Source organism: Malaclemys terrapin, chromosome 20 (genome assembly GCF_027887155.1).
Source record: "Malaclemys terrapin pileata isolate rMalTer1 chromosome 20, rMalTer1.hap1, whole genome shotgun sequence".
Classification (NCBI taxonomy): Eukaryota; Metazoa; Chordata; order Testudines; family Emydidae; genus Malaclemys; species Malaclemys terrapin.
In genome coordinates, this window is record NC_071524.1 from 5180714 (window position 1) to 5203821 (window position 23108).

Below are 23108 nucleotides of genomic sequence, written 5' to 3' on the forward strand. Positions count from 1 at the left end.
TCCTCAGTCCTGTCCTGATCCCTCTCTGCTAGTCTAGGCCTGGCCATCGAATGAACAGAATTTCAAAACCCTACTGTGCTCTGGGTGGGCTCTGTGAGGTGCACTCTGATGGGCCCCACCACCCACACTGTTCTGACAAGATGTTAGACCCAACATTTGGAACAGTCCCATGTCACTGTTCTTGGAACAACACACACGAAACCCACGATGGTCTCCTTTTCTTCTCTCCCTAGAACGCCAGGACCTGCGTCAGTTGCTTGGTAAGTTCATCCACCTTCCCTTAGAGAGCCCTGGGCAGAGGCTCCAAGCCACACATGGCACTGAGCGGATCCAGAAGCACCAACACTGCAAGGCAGGACTGAGTGAACAGTTTGGGCTAAAATCTGAGTCGCATTAGTCATCTCAGTCCCATCGCCACACTATGAACTCTCTGAAGCAGACACAGGGTCGCCTGCTCTCAAGTCTGGGTAAACAGACAGGTGTTACCTGGCCTTTGACAATCCAATGCCATCACATTGTTCTGATGTGAGAGAAGGGGGCCAACTGCTTTCTATAGAGGACTGCTGCAGTGCAGGCTATTCTGGGCCCTTCCCAGAACATGGTTCATGTTTCCATGCTTTGTTGCCAAGCCCAGATGTGACCGAAATATCGGGTCCACCTAGCTGAGAGCCAATAACAGCCAGACAGGGATAAGGAGGAGTTGCTTTATTCTGCAGAAGAAAGGAGAGCTTTGCACCTTAGTACAAAAAACTCTGTCTTACACACATTTTACAGATCCTTTATACACATTCAGACAAAGGTCCTTGCAGTGTTAACACTTGATTGGTGGTTGTCAGACCCGTGCTTTTGCTATCTGGTCAGTGAAAACCGGCTTGGGACCAGCTCCAACTACCTTAAGGCCTTGAAGGGAAGACAGTTGAAAAGTTCAGGCTACTGTGTACTTGAAGTGTCTGCTTCCCCCTAATGGCCACTGGTTGACATAAAGGCTGTTCTGTTAAGGGGGGGGTCACTAGTAACTTTCAGAGTTCCCCCCTTCGGGCCTGACAAATTCAAAAATTGTCAGGCCCGTTACGCAATTTGCGATCAATCTGGAGGGACAGATACTGGATTTTCTTATGGACAGCAGAGCTTTTGATCAAAGCATTACACAGGCATTTGGCACATTGTATCATTGTCCAAATAACACATAGAAAGAAAAGAATCCATTTAACAATTGTTTGAAAAAGCCCCAAGGTCTGGAAGGAGGTCCTCAAACTAAAGGTGTGATCAAGAGATAAAGCACGGAAAACAACAGCAGCATTCTTAATGGCTTGTAAATCCTGCTCAATTAAGCCAGAATGATTAACATAGAAACATTTTTCCCCGATGCGAGCACAAGTCCCCCCCTAATTGGTTCATATGCTTGGAAGGAGCATTGAGAATGTTTGTACTTCCACCCAGAAAGTTTCCAAGTATGTCTCCATGGCCACAGATCAGATGGTACTCCTGATGTGTCTGTAAGGGCAGTGGGCCAAGCCTGATGCTCTAGATCATTCCGAATGGCCATTAGCTGGTCATTCAGGAAATCCTGAATTTCTGAACATGCTAGATCCCACTGCAATGCCTTCCCAGCCTCAGTGATATTCAATACCATTTCTGTCAGCAACTTCTGGGTCATAGAACTAAGGGCGGAGATAACATGTAACTCACCAATTCCACCCTGTACCTGGGTTAGCTGTGCCCCAATTTCTCATCATGTTTTGGTTCTTAAAAATATTCCAAACTGCTGCTGCACTACTGGCCCCATCCCATAGGGATCCGGTCAAGTCACTTTTATTTCTAGAGGAAATAACTCAAGCCCTCTGTTGTGCTAATCTAATGGCAGCCCCTGTGAGCAATTTGGGTATGTAGAGGTGATCTGGAAACTGGATAAGGGTAATGAAAATTTAACAGTTCCTAGTGTAGTGTTAATCACAGTTCATTGATATCCTAATACATTTCTTTTTGGTGTAGTACTATACCACATTCCCAAGCATGGGTCCCACAAGTTTCTTCCTGCCAGTGTATAATTCTTTGTTTCTTCACCAGGGTCAGTTCTTAATGTCTCTTGTAGTCAGAAATCCCTGGACTTTGTGGTTTCAATGAAGCAAGTGTTCCTTCTTCTCTTTTCCTGAAACAGTGTGGTTTAGCATCATACAGGGGAGAGCTTACTAGCACATCACCCTGTAATGGTTTTGCTTCTTCTAGAAAAATCCAAAGGCACAGTAGGTCTGTCAGTGGACAAGGGAAAGGTTACTAGCACTTCACCTTGTCTTTTTTCCTTTTTCCTGCTGTCCAGAAGGCACAGCAGAGCTAGAAGGAGAAATAGGCTTATCAGTCGGAGAGTCCTCCCAAGGTGGAGGGGTCTTTTTACAGTGAGAAGCATGGGTCCAGGCAGGTAATCCTTGGCATTTCACAGCGGTGTTGGTGGTTAACAGCACTTGGAAAGGGCCTTTCCAGTGGGGAGCCAAAGCAGTCTTTCATTGATAGACTTTACATAGACTCAGTCTCCTTGTTTCAATGAATGACAGGGCTTTGGGTAGCACTTCTTTTATCTGTGAGAAAAGAAACCTAACACATTTCATTAATGCCTGGCAGTGTTTTGCAGATCTCATAGTTGCTTGGGCACATTCAGGACCCCCTTTTCTTGGCTATCAGCCAAGTCTTAGCTGTGGACAGTGTCCTTGGATTGGGCCAGCATCTTATCTTTGGACTGAGCTTGCTAGCTATTTTTTTTTTCCAGTTAACTTGTTCTGTTCCTTTTCCTTCTTCCCTTCTTGGCTTCTTTTAACCTACAAAGGAAACTTCCACTCTTCACTCATACACCTTTTCCCAACAACGAACACATACACATTGCCATTATACAGTACATTAGTCTTATTATTCAATGTATGCCATGTACACCCTTCCAGTAAAATAACTTTATTACAGAGCTTTGGAGCAACAAACCAGGACAAGCACACCCACCTTTGAGGAGTCCACTCGGTACAACCTCTGGTGTCCAATAGCTTTCCTCCCTCCCCAGCCCTCTGGCTAGAAATCTGAGGTAGCCAGAAGGATCCCATGGGCAATATGGGGAATGGGTTAACCTTCCATGTCCTTGCTTCCAAAGACTGTTGGTATACAAATTTTAATTTTGGCCATAGAACACAAAAATAATTCCTATTGTGCCAGTAAATGCATGGTACGTTGAATGCTATTCAGCTGGCATCCGTTTTCTCTGATGATCTGAAAGACAAAAGAACAGAGGTCTACCCCTTCTGGGCAGTCAGTCATTGCTTAAAATATTTCCTTTATATACACATACTCTTGTTGATTTTAGGCAAAACAGAATTACCCCATATTTCCTTGTATTTGTTTAATAGGCAACCCAGGTTTCAGTGGCTTCTACCTTATTAGTTAGAAAATTGCATTAATACAGATGCTTTCTGGCTTGCTTCCAGATCCAGAGCTATCCACAGCTTAAAGATTCTTACTTAAAAAAAAAAGGGACACAATTAACTTTCCCAGACTTTTGATTGCCTTTTACTTCTAACTCCTGCTTTCAAACACACAGTGATCTGAAAAAGACAACACAACCTATATTGGTAGGTTTGCATTTCTTTTACCTCTGCTACAATATACACTGCACATGTTCTGGGGAAAATGCACATCCTCTCCACAATTCAATTTCCACAACACTAGCCACATCAATTTCTACACAAGGTGTAACTATTTCTTTTTAAACACCGGGTAAAGACCATTTACTTAACATATAATCTAAAGGGCTATCCTCAGAGGGTTTTACCAGAGACCAGAGACCCACCCATCTGCCTGCTGACACTCTAACAGAGAATTACACAGAGAACAGAGGGAATTATGGCCTAATAGGATCCTATTACAGGAATTTCTCCTAATAATGACCACTACAGGGGACGGGACAGAAGGATCCCAATTCGACCTCAGAGCTTCATTGCACGCGATAGCTTCCACTCTGAGGAATTACGAATGAGAGGCTCAGTTCCGTCCACACACCTAACGCCCAAATGTATAAGACAGAAATTCATTAACCGATTAACGAGACCAGAACCAGATAGTGTCTCCTTATCCTATTAGGACTCACCTTATCGGAGCACGAACCCCAGGGGCTGCGGTGAAGCAGAGAAAAGGGGCGAAACACCCCGTTGGTGCCATTCCCAATTCGCCACAGCCATCCGGAGTCCAATGTCCGAGCTAGGAGAGTCCCGGCGGAGTCGCCAGAAACTGTGACCGAAATATCGGATCCACCTAGCTGAGAGCCAATAACAGCCGGACAGGGATAAGGAGGAGTTGCTTTATTCTGCAGAAGAAAGGAGAGCTTTGCACCTTAGTACAAAAAACTCTGTCTTACACACATTTTACAGATCCTTTATACACATTCAGACAAAGGTCCTTGCAGTGTTAACACTTGATTGGTGGTTGTCTGACCCGTGCTTTTGCTATCTGGTCAGTGAAAACCGGCTTGGGACCAGCTCCAACTACCTTAAGGCCTTGAAGGGAAGACAGTTGAAAAGTTCAGGCTACTGTGTACTTGAAGTGTCTGCTTCCCCCTAATGGCCACTAGTTGACATAAAGGCTGCTCTGTTAAGGGTGGGGTCACTAGTAACTTTCACACAGATCTCAGATGTGAGCCCCAAACATCGGCACATCTATCCCCTAGATACACCTGGAGTGCGTAACTTTGATGCTCCAAAGCACTGTCAGTAACACAGAAAAGGAATTCTCCTGAGACAGAAGGGTTGTGACTGTCAGAGCTGTAGTTGGATCCACACTCACATCTTCCATCAAGGTGAGATGCTTTGCAAATCCCAGGTCTGCTGCATGTGTGTTTTACTAAACGACAGTCCAGCTCCTATTGAAATTTCTGGCTCCTGCACTAGGACTGGAAGTGCGACTGTGGAGTGTCTGTTGCTAACCTAGGTGGTTATGGGGCACACAGCGCCTGGCTCTGTGTCTAACTCTTTTCTCCTCTCTATTTCAGATGCTGAGAGGGAGGTCTTTGAATCAGGTACTTGGCTAACCCCCAGTAAACATGTGTTTGTGCTTTCACACTGCGACAAGATAGAAAAATCCCCTATACAATATAGAGACTTCAGGCACTTTTATGATAATCTCCCCCTGCTCTGGGACGTAAGAAACACTGCAGAGTTTGCAACTCAGATTTCAGTATCATCTTTAACAATGGAGAATGAATGTAATGCACATGGACTGGAGGGACTCAGACCCTAGAGTTACGCAGTTTTGCAGATCAGCACCACAAAGTGATTGCACGGCAGAGAAATAGAAGGTCTGAGGCCAGGTGACAGTCTGCAGCAGTGCAGGCCTCTGTCTACGGGATACACACGTTCTGGTGTGATGCTCCCTCCCCTCATTCCTGGCAGTGCTGTCAGTGTGGGATGCTGCCCCCCCCCCACTGGGGGAGGAGGGGGAATTTGTGCACTCTGTTTAGCAGCTGATATGGAACTCTGTTTGTTTACAATTGTTTAGTCTGACATGTGCTGTGAGTTCTGAGACTCTTGGCTCATTGAGTACATCTACACTGCAGCAGGGATCGAGCTGCCGAGCTCGGGGAGCCAGACACATGCTAGCTCTGCTTGAGTATTATGACCTGGATATGGGTGGTCAGGTCTAGTGGTTGGAGCAGGAGTCAGGTGTGTGGAGGCAGCAGGGTCAGATTACCAGGAGATCAGGGAGAAGGAACAGGTAACACAAGGGAAACAGTCATGAGCAGGGAAAAGCCCAGTTTCATTTACAACTTCCTGGGCCTGTGCTTCATTTAAATACAAGCAGGGAACCAATCAGAACACACAGCATTCCACCAATCAGAGAACAGAAAGGGAGTCTGCTGTCAAAGGTGAGATTGTAGTTCTGGTAGCTGTCAGCAGGGCTGCCGCTTACTGGCTCCTAAGAGCCCTGTGGACCAGGTTCCAGAACATCTCCCTGGCATCAGTCCTTTGCCACGTGAGGCCCTCCGGGCAACGCTGGACCGGGCTTTTTGTGGGTGTTTATTATTCAATGCTCATACTGCTTCAGGGGTGGGTATATTTTTTACCAGCCCTCTGTTGTGATAGCGGCCGTATCCCTCCTAGATAAGATACCAAAGCCTGCCAAAAGAACAACAGAAGAACATAAGAATGGCCCTACTGGGTCAGACCAAAGGTCCATCTAGCCCAGTATCCGGTCTACCGACAGTGGCCAGTGCCAGATGCCCCAGAGGGAATGAACAGAACAGGTAATCAAGGGTTTTCCAGGTAGGATTTCAAAAGTGAGACATGAAACACTGGGTGAAACTCCTGGGAGTGGGGTAGTTGATGGTCAAAAATGACTGAGTTCACCTGTTGCTGGATCCTAAAGGGGCCAAGGAACTGAAAGGCCAACTTGTGAGTGGATCTGTCTGTATGGAGATGCTCCATGGGGAGCCATACATTTTGTCCCACTGAGTAGGTGAGGCCTTGCTGTCGGTGATGGTCTGTGTACTTTATAGTCTACACTTGCCTATACATGCCTCATGGGCCTGATAAATCCACTGTACTAGGGACTGAGGAGGCTGGGATAGGAGAAGATATAGGTAATTGCAGGTGGACTCAGGAGTGGTACCCTTAGTTGGTGGAAAATGGTCTTTGATCCATGGATGAATTGTCTATGTTTTTATATGCAATCTCTGCAGAAGGGAGAAGTGAAGACCATTCACCCTGGTAGTGGCTGATGTAACATCACAGCTACTGTTCAAGGATATGGTTGGTCCTGGATGTTGGAGAGTATGCAAAGAGAAGAGATGTGTGGACCCTCATCAGGCAAAAGGCACCAGAACCAGGCCATGAATTGAGGCCACTGATCAGAGATGATGGGTTCTGGAAAGTCATGGAGGCGGACTGCAGTTTATATATAGTTGGACCATCGGAGGGTACGCCCATGTAGGAGACAAATGGGGCCCTTTTAGGAAAGTGTTCCACTACTGTCCGTATTACTGTGAATTTGTTGGACTCCGGTAATTCTACAATAAAGTTCACACAATAGCTGCCCAAGGTTGAGACAGGATGTCTAAGGGATGGAGGAGACCTCTGGGTGTGTGTCATCTTGGCATAGGCACAAATATCACAGGAGGCAATGAATGACTGTATTATGGGGCACATCCGGGGCCACCAAAAGGGACAGGATATTAACCATTAGGTCGTACAGTTCCCCAAGTGTTCCACTAGAAAAAAATCATGGCAGACCACAACTGGTGCTGGGCCTGGAAGAACACCAAAATGTTCCTCTCCTGTTCCTGATCCCTTTCTGGGAGTTGTGCTGTTGTTTGTTAACAATGATTTGTTCATCAGGTGGAATTCCTGAGGCAGGGGTAGAGCGTATCAATGCGAGTGTATCCTGGTGAGGAGCTGTGCTGTGAATATTACGGCACAGGGCTTCGGCCTTGCTGTTTTTCGTTCTGGGACGAAATATGTGATGATGAAATCAAATCTTGAGAAAAATAGGCCTAAGGGAGGTGCAGTTGGTTTAAGACTTTTGCCCTTCATATGTACTCATAGGTATGATCAGTGAATACCTCATACCAACCTGTATCGGCAGGGAGGTGATGGAAATGAGCTGCAGAGAAGGTTGTGGTGCCCAGCCCCTGTGGGATCTTTCCTAGAACAGCCTGAGCAGTTCAAACTTGGTGCAGATCATCCAATAGAAGTGATGTGGCTCAGAGGAAGACTTCCCAGTTTGATAGCACCAGGATGTTGCCCTCCAGAAAGGGGAGGCCCAGCCTTGGGCTTCCCCTGATACCAGGCTGGTAACCGCCTTTGCACAATGAATAAGGTAGGACTGAGGACGCATCATGAACAGAAGGTGACATTGGTTTTAAACCCATGGAATTGCTGGCAGTTACCATCTAAATGTTCAGGCAGATATATCAGAGAACAGGGCTCCATGGGCTGTGGCTGGAGAGTGGCATTTTCCATTCACAGCTGTCTTACTCACTTCCTCAATAGCTGGTTCTGCAAGGTCAGGTGGGTCACCCGAGCCTGCAGGGCTTGGTGTCTGCCTGAAGGCGGGTGGCCCACTGTAGCATGTCTGGTGCTTCAGAGGGCAAAAGTTGGGTAGCTGGATCCATTCTCCCAGCACCAGGCCCACTCCTGTAGCCTACGTGGTCTGTGCAGACGGTCGCAACTGGGACATGGTGGTCAGGCCCAGTGGTCAGAATAGAGGTCAGGAGCCACACCAGGCTACCAGAAGAACAGAGACTGAGATAGTGCAGAAGGGCAGCCGGAGAGTCAGGAGGCAGCAGGTCATGTTACCGGGAGATCAGAGTCAGGCAGCAGGAGCAGCTAGCACAGGGGAGGCAGCACTAAGCAGGGGGAACCCAGTGGCACAGATGACTTCCTGGTCCTGTGCTTGGTTGAAATAGAAGCAGGGAACCAATCAGGACTCCTGGAGTTCCACCAATCAGATCCCAGGACTGGAATCCTCTGTCAGAGCTGAGCTTCACATGCTGGGGACTGTTGACAAATCACTGGGTGTGGGGCTGGAAGACACTGGCTCCTGCGAGTCCTGTAGACGAGTGTTCCACATTCGAGGGCCCTGCTGTTCATAGACTCATAGAATCATAGACTTTAAGGTCAGATTGGACCATCATGAGCATCTAGTCTGACCTACACATCGCAGGTCACTGAACCTCACCCACCCAATCCTGTAACAGACCCCTAACCTCTAGCTGAGTTACTGAAGTTCTCAAATCATGATTTAAAAATTTCAAGTTACAGAGAATTCACCATTTGCACTAGTTTAAACTGGTAAGTGACCAGTGCCCCATGCTGCAGAGGAAGGTGAAAAAAAACCCAGAGTTTCGGCCAATCTGACCGGGGGAAATTCCTTCCCGACCCCAAATATGGTGATCAGTTAGACCGTGAGCATATACACCTCTACCCCGATATAACATGAATTCGGGTATAATGCGGTAAAGCAGCGCTCTGGAGGGGCAGGGCTGTGCACTCCGGTGGATCAAAGCAAGTTCTATATAATGCGGTTTCATCTATAATGCTGTAAGATTTTTTGGCTCCCGAGGACAGCGTTATATCGGGGTAGTGGTGTAGGCAAGAACTACCAGCCAGACACCTGGGAAAGAATCCTCTGTAGTAACTGGGAGCCCGTACCATCTAGTGTCCCATCTCCAGCAGTTGGGGATTTTTCCTCCTGGCAGTCTCCAGTGAGCCACATGCCGTTGTTGGCAGCCCCATCAGACAATGCCAATAATAGCCATGTAGCTAGGAGTATCAGGAGCAGCGGCTCAGGGTAGCTGCCCTACTATGCACCCTGCAGATCTGAACAGGTTTGTAGTTGAGCGGCCAGCCCAAGATACTGCATGTGCCACTCTGCTACTTTAGCACACTGGCTTAAGCAGAACTAACATGTCTCTGCCAGCCCGAACTGGGAAGCACCCTCCAAGCTGCAGTGGAGATGTACCCAAGTTTGGAAGAGCCCTATGGGACTGTGCTCGGAATGCCCCACACTGAACCCGTGATGGTCTCCTTTTCTTCTCTCCCCAGAGCGCCAGGAGCTGCGTGAGACAATTGGTAAGTTCATCCACCTCCCCATTAGAGCCCCATAACGGTGCACAGACTCACCCCGCGGCACTGCCTGCTGGTCTCTCAGGGAATTAGCTCTTCCAGCCTCCAGAGAGTCCCGCTTGCCGTTGGACCCAAGTCCCTCCTGGGCCCTGGTGCCCCTTTACTCTGAGTTCTGCCCCCTGGCCGTAAACCCACAGTCTCGGGGTCTCCCCATCCAGGGGAACCCCCCACCCACTATCCCCACCTCGCCTCAATCTTGGCTACTGCCAGTCATCGCTTAGCCACACTCTGTGGACAGACTGCCGTGTATCCTCACAGGCAAGGGGATGTGGACCTGCTACCTCTGCCTACCCGTGGGTTGCCCCCTGCAACCCATGTACCCAGTAGGCCTTAGGCTAGGCTGCAGCCTGGGGGGTTTCTAGGCCGGAGCTCCCCAGCTCCCCTTGGCCTTCCCGCAGCCCTGCTCCACTCCAGGTACCTTCTCAGCTTCTTGCAGCCAGGTCCCTCCCTCTCAGAAGTGAGAGAGAGAGTGTGTGTCTGAGCATCTAGCTCACAGCCCTTTTATAAGGGCCAGCTGTGGTCTGTTGGGGCGTGGCCCCAGCTGCGCCTGTTTCCCCTATCAGCATAGCTGCTTTTCATTCTGCTACAGCCCTCTCCAGGACTGTTGTAAGCCCCTCAGGGCAGGAGCGGGTAACCACCCCACTAAAAGCCGACAGGCAGAGGCTCCCAGTCACACACGGGTCTGAACAGATCCAGAAGCACCGACACCACAGGGCAGGGCTGAGTGAACAGTTTCAGTCGAAATCAGTCACGTTAGTTACTCCAGTCCAGTGCAGTACTGTGAGCTCTCTGCAACAGACACAGGGGTACCTGCTCTCATGTCTGGTCAGACAGACAGGTGTCACCTGGCCTGCGTCAATCCAATGCCAATCACATTGTTCTGATGTAGCATGAGGGGCCAGCCACTTTCTGTAAATGACTGCTGGAGAGCAGCTCTTCTGGGCCACTCCCCAGAACGTAGCTCACGTTTCCATGCTTTGTTGGCAAGGGCAGATCTCCAGATGTGAGCTCCTATCAACTGCATGTCCATCCCCTACTTACACCTGGAGTGCGTAGCTTTGATGTTCCAAAGGGCTGTTAGTAACACAGAAAAGAAATTCCCCTTAGACGGAAGGGTTGAGAATGTCAGAGCTGTATCAGGATCCAGACCCACGTCTACCATCAAGGTTAGATGCTTTGCAAATCCCAGGGCTCCTGCGCCTTGGTGCGTATCATTAACAGCCAGCCCTGCTCCTATCAAAGCTGCTGGCTCCTGGGGCTAAAAGTGTGGCTGTGGGGTGTCTGTAACTAACCCCAGTTGTTATGGGTCACACAACATCACACAGCTCCTGTCTCTGTGTCTAACTCTTTTCTCTTTCCCATTTTAGCATCTAAGGAAAAGAATATCAAGGAACTGGAATCAGGTACTTGGATAACCCCTAGTAAACGTGTGTCTCTGCTTTTACGTTCTAACAGGATATGAAAATCACCACACTCAAAAGTATGGACATCCGTCACCTTCATGGTTATCTCCCCCCTCCCATGGAAATATTCAAACACTGCAGAGTTTGCAGCTCACATTTCAATATCATCCTTACTGACAGAACGTGAATTTAGTGCCTATGGACTAGTAGGATTTAACCAGGGGCTGGACAAACTTCCTCCCAGCAATTCTATGCACATATCTCAATTCTGACTTGCTCTGCTAGTCCCCCAGTGCCCACACACAGTTCCCTGCTATCCTTGCCTTGGGCTCCCACACACAGCAATGCTGACCTGCAGGCCCCTGCTAACCAGACCTGGGCTCCCATGCACAAAGCTCTGCTGGTGCCACTCAATCTTGACCTGCATCCCCCTGCTATCTCAGCCCTGGACTCTCCAGTCCCACAGCTCTGCGGTGACCCTCAATCTCAATGTGCACTTAGTGGTGGCGTTAGGTTCCAGCAAGCCGTACAATTCCAGGGAACCCTGAAAGCCAGAGCAGGTCCACCAGGTATCAGCTGATCCGTCTTGCTCAGTGCTGTCCAGCATCCTGAATGGTGTCCTCTGCACAGCGTGACCTCGCACATGCCATACATCCCAGGTCACTGGTAGGGGCACCAGAACTGAGCTGTGTAGAGGGTTCCCATGGGACAAATACCTCCACTGCCTGCAGTCCCAAGCTATCCCAGCCCTTGGCGTCCTCCTCCAGCCCCAGCTCTGTTGCCATCCTTCAGTCCCCACCCACAGCTTCCCTGCTATCCCAGCCCTCAACTTCTCAGTCCTGTCCTCCTTTCCCAACTTCTAGGCTAGGCCTCGAATGACCAGAGCTTCCAAATCCAACAGAGCTGTCTGGGCTCTGTGAGGAGCACTCTGATCATGAGCACAATCACCCACATTGTTACACTATGAGATGGGAAAGGACGTGACCCCAAGTCTCTAGGGGTGGACAGTAACTCCAGAGCCCCACAGCCCCATGGAGCCCTTCCCCAGCTAAGCTGCTTCCAACCACCAATCTTAGAGTTCGTACTTGAGCGGTTAGCCTAAGCTACTGCACGTGCTACCCTGCTACTTACAGCACATGGGCTCAAGCAGAGCTAAAACCTGTCTGCCTGCCCAAACTTCTATCAGCCTCCCAGCTGCAGTGTAGATGTACCCAAAGGTTGGAACGGCCCCATGTCACTCTGCTCAGAATGATCCACACTGAACCCATGATGCTTTCCTTTCCTTCTCTCCCTAGAGCGCGCCAAGCTGCATGAGACAATTGGTAAGTTCATCCACTTCCCCATTAGAGCCCCCAGGCAGAGGCTCCCAGGTCACATACGGGGCTGACCAGATCCAGAAGCACCGACACCGCAGGGCAGGGCTGAGTGAACAGTTTCAGCCGAAATCAGTCACGTTAGTTTCCACAGTCCCAGTGCAGCACTGTGAGCTCTCTGCAGCAGACGAAGGAGTACCTGCTCTCATGTCTGGTCAGACGGAGAGGTGTCACCTGGCCTGTATCAATCCAATGCCAATCACATTGTTCTGATGTAGCATGAGGGGCCAGCCACTTTCTGTAAATGACTGCTGGAGAGCAGCTCTTCTGGGCCACTCCCCAGAACGTGGCTCACATTTCCATGATTTGCTGCGAAGGCCAGATTCCAGATGGGAGCTCCTATCAACTGCATGTCCATCCCATAGTTACACCTGGAGTGCGTAGCTTTGATGTTCCAAAGGGCTGTTAGTAACACAGAAAAGAAATTCCCCTTAGACGGAAGGATTGAGAATGTCAGAGCTGTATCAGGATCCAGACCCACGTCTACCATCAAGGTTAGATGCTTTGCAAATCCCAGGGCTCCTGCGCCTTGGTGCGTATCACTAACAGCCAGCCCTGCTCCTAAAAAAGCTGCTGGCTCCTGGGGCTAAAAGTGTGGCTGTGGGGTGTCTGTAACTAACCCCAGTTGTTATGGGTCACACAGCATCACACAGCTCCTGTCTCTGTGTCTAACTCTTTTCTCTTTCCCATTTTAGCATCTAAGGAAGAGAAGATCAAGAAACTGGAATCAGGTACTTGTATAATCCCTAGTAAACGTGTGTCTCTGCTTTTACGTTCTAACATGATATGAAAATCACCACACTCAAAAGTATGGACTTCAGTCACCTTCATGATTATCTCCTCCTTCCCGTGGAAATATTCAAACACTGCAGAGTTTGCAGCTCACATTTCAATATCATGCTTACCGACAGAACGTGAATTTAGTGCCTATGGACTAGTAGGATTTAACCAGGGGATGGACAAACTTCCTCCCAGCAATTCTATGCACATATCTCAATTCTGACTTGCTCTGCTAGTCCCCCAGTGCCCACACACAGTTCCCTGCTATCCTTGCCTTGGGCTCCCACACACAGCAATGCTGACCTGCAGGCCCCTGCTAACCAGCCATGGGCTCCCATGCACAAAGCTCTGCTGGTGCCACTCAATCTTGACCTGCATCCCCCTGCTATCTCAGCCCTGGACTCTCCAGTCCCACAGCTCTGCAGTGACCCTCAATCTCAATGTGCACTTAGTGGTGGCGTTAGGTTCCAGCAAGCCGTACAATTCCAGGGAACCCTGAAAGCCAGAGCAGGTCCACCAGGTATCAGCTGATCCGTCTTGCTGAGTGCTGTCCAGCATCCTGAATGGTGTCCTCTGCACAGCGTGACCTCGCACATGCCATACATCCCAGGTCACTGGTAGGGGCACCAGAACTGAGCTGTGTAGAGGGTTCCCATGGGACAAATACCTCCACTGCCTGCAGTCCCAAGCTATCCCAGCCCTTGGCGTCCTCCTCCAGCCCCAGCTCTGTTGCCATCCTTCAGTCCCCACCCACAGCTTCCCTGCTATCCCAGCCCTCAACTTCTCAGTCCTGTCCTCCTTTCCCAACTTCTAGGCTAGGCCTCGAATGACCAGAGCTTCCAAATCCAACAGAGCTGTCTGGGCTCTGTGAGGAGCACTCTGATCATGAGCACAATCACCCACATTGTTACACTATGAGATGGGAAAGGACGTGACCCCAAGTCTCTAGGGGTGCACAGTAACTCCAGAGCCTCACAGCCCCATGGAGCCCTTCCCCAGCTAAGCTGCTTCCAACCACCAATCTTAGAGTTCGTACTTGAGTGGTTAGCCTAAGCTACTGCACGTGCTACCCTGCTACTTACAGCACATGGGCTCAAGCAGAGCTAAAACCTGTCTGCCTGCCCAAACTTCTATCAGCCTCCCAGCTGCAGTGTAGATGTACCCAAAGGTTGGAACGGCCCCATGTCACTCTGCTCAGAATGATCCACACTGAACCCATGATGCTTTCCTTTCCTTCTCTCCCCAGAGCGCGCCAAGCTGCATGAGACAATTGGTAAGTTCATCCACCTCCCCATTAGAGCCCCCAGGCAGAGGCTCCCAGGTCACATACGGGGCTGACCAGATCCAGAAGCACCGACACCGCAGGGCAGGGCTGAGTGAACAGTTTCAGCCGAAATCAGTCACGTTAGTTTCCACAGTCCCAGTGCAGCACTGTGAGCTCTCTGCAGCAGACGAAGGAGTACCTGCTCTCATGTCTGGTCAGACGGAGAGGTGTCACCTGGCCTGTATCAATCCAATGCCAATCACATTGTTCTGATGTAGCAGGAGGGGCCAGCCACTTTCTGTAAATGACTGCTGGAGAGCAGCTCTTCTGGGCCACTCCCCAGAACGTGGCTCACATTTCCATGATTTGCTGCGAAGGCCAGATTCCAGATGTGAGCTCCTATCAACTGCATGTCCATCCCATAGTTACACCTGGAGTGCGTAGCTTTGATGTTCCAAAGGGCTGTTAGTAACACAGAAAAGAAATTCCCCTTAGACGGAAGGATTGAGAATGTCAGAGCTGTATCAGGATCCAGACCCACGTCTACCATCAAGGTTAGATGCTTTGCAAATCCCAGGGCTCCTGCGCCTTGGTGCGTATCACTAACAGCCAGCCCTGCTCCTATCAAAGCTGCTGGCTCCTGGGGCTAAAAGTGTGGCTGTGGGGTGTCTGTAACTAACCCCAGTTGTTATGGGTCACACAGCATCACACAGCTCCTGTCTCTGTGTCTAACTCTTTTCTCTTTCCCATTTTAGCATCTAAGGAAAAGAACATCAAGAAACTGGAATCAGGTACTTGTATAATCCCTAGTAAACGTGTGTCTCTGCTTTTACGTTCTAACATGATATGAAAATCACCACACTCAAAAGTATGGACTTCAGTCACCTTCATGATTATCTCCCCCCTACTGTGAAAATATTCAAACACTGCAGAGTTTGCAGCTCACATTTCAATATCATCCTTACCGACAGAGCGTGAATTTAGTGCCTATGGACTGGTAGGATTTAACCAGGGGCTGGGCAGACTTCCTCCCAGCAATTCTATGCACATAGCTCAATTCTGACTTGCTCTGCTAGTCCCCCAGTTCCCACACACAGTTCCATAGAATCATAGAATATCAGGATTGGAAGGGACCTCAGGAGGTCATCTAGTCCAACCCCCTGCTTAAAGCAGGACCAATTCCCAACTAAATCATCCCAGACAGGGCTTTGTCAAGCCGGGTCTTAAAAACCTCCAAGGAAGGAGATTCCACCACCTCCCTAAGTAACGCATTCCAGTACTTCACCACCCTCCTTGTGAAATAGTGTTTCCTAATATCCAACCTAAACCTCCCCCACTGCAACTTGAGACCATTGCTCCTTGTTCTGTCATCTGCCACCACTGAGAACAGCCGAGCTCCATCCTCTTTGGAACCCCTCTTCAGGTAGTTAAAAGCAGCTATCCAATCCCCCCTCATTCTTCTCTTCTGGAGACTAAACAATCCCAGTTCCCTCAGCTTCTCCTCATAAGTCATGTGCTCCAGACCCCTAATCATTTTTGTTGCCCTCTGCTGGACTCTTTCCAATTTTTCCACATCCTTCTTGTAGTGTGGGGCCCAAAACTGGACACAGTACTCCAGATGAGGCCTCACCAATGTTGAATAAAGGGGAACGATCACGTTCCTCAATCTGCTGGCAATGCCCCTATTTATACAGCCCAAAATGCCATTAACCTTCTTGGCAACAAGAGCACACTGTTTACTCATATCCAGCTTCTCGTCCACTGTGACCCCTAGGTCTTTTTCTGCAGAACTGCTACCTAGCCATTCCGTCCCTAGTCTGTAGCAGTGCATGGGATTCCTCTGTCCTAAGTGCAGGACTCTGCACTTGTCCTTGTTGAGCCTCATCAGGTTTCTTTTGGCCCAATCCTCTAATTTGTCTAGGTCCCTCTGTATCCGATCCCTACCCTCTAGTGTATCTACCACGCCTCCCAGTTTAGTGTCATCTGCAAACTTGCTGAGAGTGCAGTCCACACCATCCTCCAGATCATTAATAAAGATATTAAACAAAACCGGCCCCAGGACCAACCCTTGCAGCACTGTGCCTGAAACCGGCTGCCAACTAGACATGGAGCCATTGATCACTACCTGTTGAGCCCGACGATCTAACCAGCTTTCTATCCACCATACAGTCCATTCATCCAGCCCATACTTCTTTAACTTGCCGGCAAGAATACTGTGGGAGACCGTATCAAAAGCTTTGCTAAAGTCAAGGAATAACACATACACTGCTTTCCCCTCTTCCATAGAGCCAGTTATCTCATCATAGAAGGCAATTAGGTTAGTCAGGCACGACTTCCCCTTGGTGAATCTACGCTGACTGTTCCTGATCACTTTCCTCTCCTCTAAATGTTTCATAATTGATTTCTTGAGGACCTGCTCCATTATTTTTCCAGGGACTGAGGTGAGGCTGACTGGCCTGTAGTTCCCCGGATCCTCCTTCTTCCCTTTTTTAAAGATGGGCACTACATTAGCCTTTTTCCAGTCATCTGGGACCTCCCCCGATCGCCATGAGTTTTCAAAAATAATGGCCAATGGCTCTGCAATCTCATCTGCCAACTCCTTTAGCACCCTCTGATGCAGCGCATCTGGCCCCATGGACTTGTGCACGTCCAGTTTTTTCTAAATAGTCCCGAACCACTTCTTTCTCCACAGAGGGCTGGTCACCTTCTCCCCATACTGTGCTGCCCAGTGCAGCAGTCTGGGAGCTGACCTTGTTCGTGAAGACAGAGACAAAAAAATCATTGCGTATATTAGCTTTTTCCACATCCTCGGTCACTAGGTTGCCTCCCTCATTCAGTAAGGAACCCACCCTTCCCTTGACTTTCTTCTTGTTGCTAACATACCTGAAGAAACCCTTCTTGTTACTCTTAACATCTCTTGCTAGCTGCAACTCCAAGTGTGATTTGGCCTTCCTGATTTCACTCCTGCATGCCTGAGCAATATTTTTATACTCCTCCCTGGTCTTTTGTCCAATCTTCCACTTCTTGTATGCTTCTTTTTTGCATTTAAGATGAGCAAGGATTTCACTGTTTAGCCAAGCTGGTCGCCTGCCATATTTACTATTCTTTCCACACATCGGGATGGTTTGTTCCTGCAACCTCAATAAGGATTCTTTAAAATACAGCCAGCTCTCCTGGACCCCTTTGCCCTTCATGTTATTCTCCCAGGGGATCCTGCCCATCTGTTCCCTGAGGGAGTCAAAGTCTGCTTTTCTGAACTCCAGGGTCCGTATTCTGCTGCTCTCCTTTCTTCCTTGTGTCAGGATCCTGAACTCGACCATCTCATGGTCACTGCCTCCCAGGTTCCCATCCACTTTTGCTTCCCCTACTAATTCTTCCCTGTTTGTGAGCAGCAGGTCAAGAAAAGCTCTGCCCCTATTTGGTTCCTCCAGAACTTGCACCAGGAAATTGTCCCCTACACTTTCCAAAAACTTCTTGGATTGTCTGTGCACCACTATATTGCTGTATTGTATCACAGCAGATATCAGCGTGATTAAAGTCTCCCATGAGAAATAGGGCCTGCGATCTAGCAACTTCTGCTAGTTGCCAGAAGAAGGCCTCGTCCACCTCATCCCCCTGGTCTGGTGGTCTATAGCAGACTCCAACCACGACATCACCCTTGTTGCTCACACTTCTCAACTTTATCCAGAGACTCTCAGGTTTTTCTGCAGTTTCATACCGGAGCTCTGAGCAATCATACTCCTCTCTTACATACAACGCAACTCCCCCACCTTTTCTCCCCTGCCGGTCCTCCCTGCTATCCTCGCCCTGGGCTCCCACACACAGCAATGCTGACCTGCAGCCCCGTGCTAACCAGCCCTGGGCTCCCGTGCACAAAGCTCTGCTGGTGCCACTCAATCTTAACCTGCATCCCCCTGCTCTCAGCCCTGGACTCTCCAGTCCCACAGCTCTGCGGTGACCCTCAATCTCAATGTGTACTTAGTGGTAGCGTTAGGTTCCAGCAAGCCGTACAATTCCAGGGAACCCTGAAAGCCAGAGCAGGACCACCAGGTGTCAGCTGATCCGTCTTGCTGAGTGCTGTCCAGCATCCTGAATGGTGTCCTCTGCACAGCGTGACCTCGCACACGCTATACATGCCAGGTCATGGTAGGGACCCCAGAACTGAGCTGTGCAGGGGGTTCCCATCAGATAAACACCACCACTGCCTGCAGCCCCCATCTATCCCAGCCCTGGGCGTCCTCCCCCAGCCCCAGCTCTGTTGTTTGCATCCCTCAGTCCCCACCCACGGCTTCCCTGCTATCCCAGCCCTCAAATTCTCAGTCCTGTTCTGCTTTCCCAACTTCTAGGCTAGGCCTCGAATGACCAGAGCTTCCAAATCCAACAGAGCTGTCTGGGCTCTGTGAGGAGCACTCTGATCATGAGCACAATCACCCACATTGTTACATTATGAGCTGGGAAAGGACGTGACCTCAAGTCTCTAGGGGTGCACAGTAACTCCAGAGCCCCACAGCCCCATGGAGCCCTTCCCCAGCTAAGCTGCTTCCAACCACCAATCTTAGGGTTCGTACTTGAGCGGTTAGCCTAAGCTACTGCACGTGCTACCCTGCTACTTACAGCACATGGGATCAAGCAGAGCTAACACCTGTCTGCCTGCCCAAACTTCTATCAGCCTCCCAGCTGCAGTGTAGATGTACCCAAAGGTTGGAACGGCCCCATGTCACTCTGCTCAGAATGATCCACACTGAACCCATGATGCTTTCCTTTCCTTCTCTCCCCAGAGCACGCCAAGCTGCATGAGACAATTGGTAAGTTCATCCACCTCCTCATTAGAGCCCCCAGGCAGAGGCTCCCAGGTCACACACGGGGCTGACCAGATCCAGAAGAACCGACACCGCAGGGCAGGGCTGAGTGAACAGTTTCAGCCGAAATCAGTCACGTTAGTTTCCACAGTCCCAGTGCAGCACTGTGAGCTCTCTGCAGCAGACGCAGGGGTACCTGCTCTCATGTCTGGTCAGACGGAGAGGTGTCACCTGGCCTGTATCAATCCAATGCAATCACATTGTTCTGATGTAGCAGGAGGGGCCAGCCACTTTTTGTAGATGACTGCTGGAGAGCAGCTCTTCTGGGCCACTCCTCAGAACGTTTCCATGATTTGCTGGGAAGGCCAGATTCCAGATGTGAGCTCCTATCAACTGCACGTCCATCCCCTAGTTACACCTGGAGTGCGTAGCTTTGATGTTCCAAAGGGCTGTTAGTAACACAGAAAAGAAATTCCCCTTAGACGGAAGGATTGAGAATGTCAGAGCTGTATCAGGATCCAGACCCACGTCTACCATCAAGATTAGATGCTTTGCAAATCCCAGGGCTCCTGCGCCTGGGTGCGTATCACTAACAGCCAGCCCTGCTCCTATCAAAGCTGCTGACTCCTGGTGCTAAAAGTGTGGCTGTGGGGTGTCTGTAACTAACCCCAGTTGTTATGGGTCACACAGCATCACACAGCTCCTGTCTCTGTGTCTAACTCTTTTCTCTTTCCCATTTTAGCATCTAAGGAAGAGAAGATCAAGGAACTGGAATCAGGTACTCCGATAATCCCTAGTAAACGTGTGTCTCTGCTTTTACATTCTAACATGATATGAAAATCACCACACTCAAAAGTATGGACTTCAGTCACCTTCATGATTATCTCCTCCCTCCCGTGGAAATATTCAAACACTGCAGAGTTTGCAGCTCACATTTCAATATCATCCTTACTGACAGAGCATGAATTTAGTGCCTATGGACTAGTAGGATTTAACCAGGGGCTGGACAAACTTCCTCCCAGCAATTCTATGCATATATCTCAATTCTGACTTGTTCTGCTAGTCCCCCAGTGCCCACACACAGTTCCCTGCTATCCTTGCCTTTGGCTCCCACACACAGCAATGCTGACCTGCAGGCCCCTGCTAACCAGACCTGGGCTCCCATGCACAAAGCTCTGCTGGTGCCACTCAATCTTGACCTGCATCCCCCTGCTATCTCAGCCCTGGACTCTCCAGTCCCACAGCTCTGCGGTGACCCTCAATCTCAATGTGCACTTAGTGGTGGCGTTAGGTTCCAGCAAGCCGTACAATTCCAGGGAACCCTGAAAGCCAGAGCAGGTCCATCAGGTGTCAGCTGATCCGTCTTGCTGAGTGCTGTCCAGCATCCTGAATGGTGTCCTCTGCACAGCGTGACCTCGTACACGCTATACATGCCATGTCACTGGTAGGGGCCCAAGTACTGAGCTGTGCAGGGGGTTCCCGTGGGATAAACACCACCACTGCCTGCAGCCCCCAGCTATCCCAGCCCTGGGTGTCCTCCCCCAACCCCAGCTCTGTTGTCTGCATCCCTCAGTCCCCACCCACGGCTTCCCTGCTATCCCAGCCCTCAAATCCTCAGTCCTTTCCTGCTGTCCCAACTTCTAGGCTAGGCCTCGAATGACCAGAGCTTCCAAATCCAACAGAGCTGTCTGGGCTCTGTGAGGAGCACTCTGATCATGAGCACAATCACCCACATTGTTACACTATGAGATGGGAAAGGACGTGACCCCAAGTCTCTAGGGGTGGACAGTAACTCCAGAGCCTCACAGCCCTATGGAGCCCTTCCCCAGCTAAGCTCCTTCCAACCACCAATCTTAGAGTTCGTACTTGAGCGGTTAGCCTAAGCTACTGCACGTGCTACCCTGCTACTTACAGCACATGGGATCAAGCAGAGCTAAAACCTGTCTGCCTGCCCAAACTTCTATCAGCCTCCCAGCTGCAGTGTAGATGTACCCAAAGGTTGGAACGGCCCCATGTCACTCTGCTCAGAATGATCCACACTGAACCCATGATGCTTTCCTTTCCTTCTCTCCCTAGAGCGCGCCAAGCTGCATGAGACAATTGGTAAGTTCATCCACTTCCCCATTAGAGCCCCCAGGCAGAGTCTCCCAGGTCACACATGGGGCTGACCAGATCCAGAAGCACCGACACCGCAGGGCAGGGCTGAGTGAACAGTTTCAGCTGAAATCAGTCACGTTAGTTACCCGTGTCCCAGTGCAGCACTGTGAGCTCTCTGCAGCAGACGCAGGGGTACCTGCTCTCATGTCTGGTCAGACAGAGAGGTGTTACCTGGCCTGTATCAATCCAATACCAATCACATTGTTCTGATGTAGCAGGAGGGGCCAGCCACTTTCTGTAAATGACTGCTGGAGAGCAGTTCTTCTGGGCCACTGCTATCCTTGCCCTGGGCTCCCACACACAGCAATGCTGACCTGTAGCCCCCTGCTAACCAGACCTGGGCTCCCATGCACAAAGCTCTGCTGGTGCCACTCAGTCTTGACCTGCATCCCCCTGCTATCTCAGCCCTGGACTCTCCAGTCCCACAGCTCTGCGGTGACCCTCAATCTCAATGTGCAGTTAGTGGTGATGTTAGGTTCCTGCAAGCCGTACAATTCCAGGGAACCCCGAGGCAGTGAGGGGCCCCCTGAAAGCCAGAGCTGGTCCACCAGGTGTCAGCTGATCCATCTTGCTCAGTGCTGCCCAGTGTCCTGGATGGTGTCCTCTGCACAGCGTGACCTCGCACACACCAGACATGCCAGGTCACTGATAGGAGCCCCAGAACTGAGCTGTGCAGGGGGTTCCCGTGGGATAAACACCACCACTGCCTGCAGCCCCCAGCTATCCCATCCCTGGGCTTCCTCCCCCTGTACCAGCTCCGTTGGCTTCCCTCAGTCCCCACCCACCATTTCCCTGCTATCCCAGCCCTCAGCTCCTCAGTCCTGTCCAGTTTCTCCTCATCCTAGTCTAGGCCTGGCCCCGGAATGAATACAGTCTCCAAAACCTACTACGCTTTATATGGGCTCCGTGAGGTGCACCTTAATGGGCTCCACCACCCACCTTGTTCCACTAGGAGCCGAGACAGGACCTGACCCCACGTCTCTAGGTATGAACTGTAACTCCAGAGCCACACAGTCCCACGGACCCTTCCCCAGATAAGCTCCTGCCAACCACTAACCCTCTAGTTACACAAATCAGCACCACAAAGGGATTGCCTGGCACAGAAATAGGAGGTCTAAGGCCGGGTGACAGACTACAGGACTGCAGGCCTCTCTCTATGTGATACATGTTCGGGTATGACACTCCCTCCCCTCATTTCTAGCAGGGCCAGCAGCTGGGAGTGCTGCCCCCAGGAGCAGTTTGTTTAAAGGCTTGTCTGTTGTTCATTAACAACAATTTTGTCTGACACATCCTGTCAGTTCTGAGACCCTTGGCTCCAATGAGTGTCCCAGCTCGCGTAGCTGACTCATGCTAGCTCTGCTCGAGTATCATGCATGGTCAGTCTTTTGGTCAGAGCAGGAGCAGGAGTCAGGTGTGAACACGCAGCAGGGTCAGGTTCCTGGGAGATCAGAGTCAGGGAGAAGGAGCAGGTGGGAGAAGGGAACCAGTCCTGAGCAGGAAATACCCCAGATGCATGGAAAAATTCCTGGTCCCGTGCTTCATTTAAATAGAAGCAGAGAACCAATCAGGACCCAGTGTTCACCAATCAGATACCCGAAATGGAGTCCTCTGTTACAGTTGAGGTTGTAGGTCTGGTAACTGTCAGCAGGTCAGTGGGTGGTGGGTTGGAACTTACTGGCTGATAA

The 23108-nt window shown here is 50.1% G+C and overlaps 1 pseudogene; it reads left to right on the forward strand.

The window, feature by feature from the left end:
* LOC128826712 (butyrophilin subfamily 3 member A1-like) overlaps window positions 1-23108 on the forward strand; it is a 53698-nt pseudogene that overhangs the window by 21655 nt on the left and 8935 nt on the right.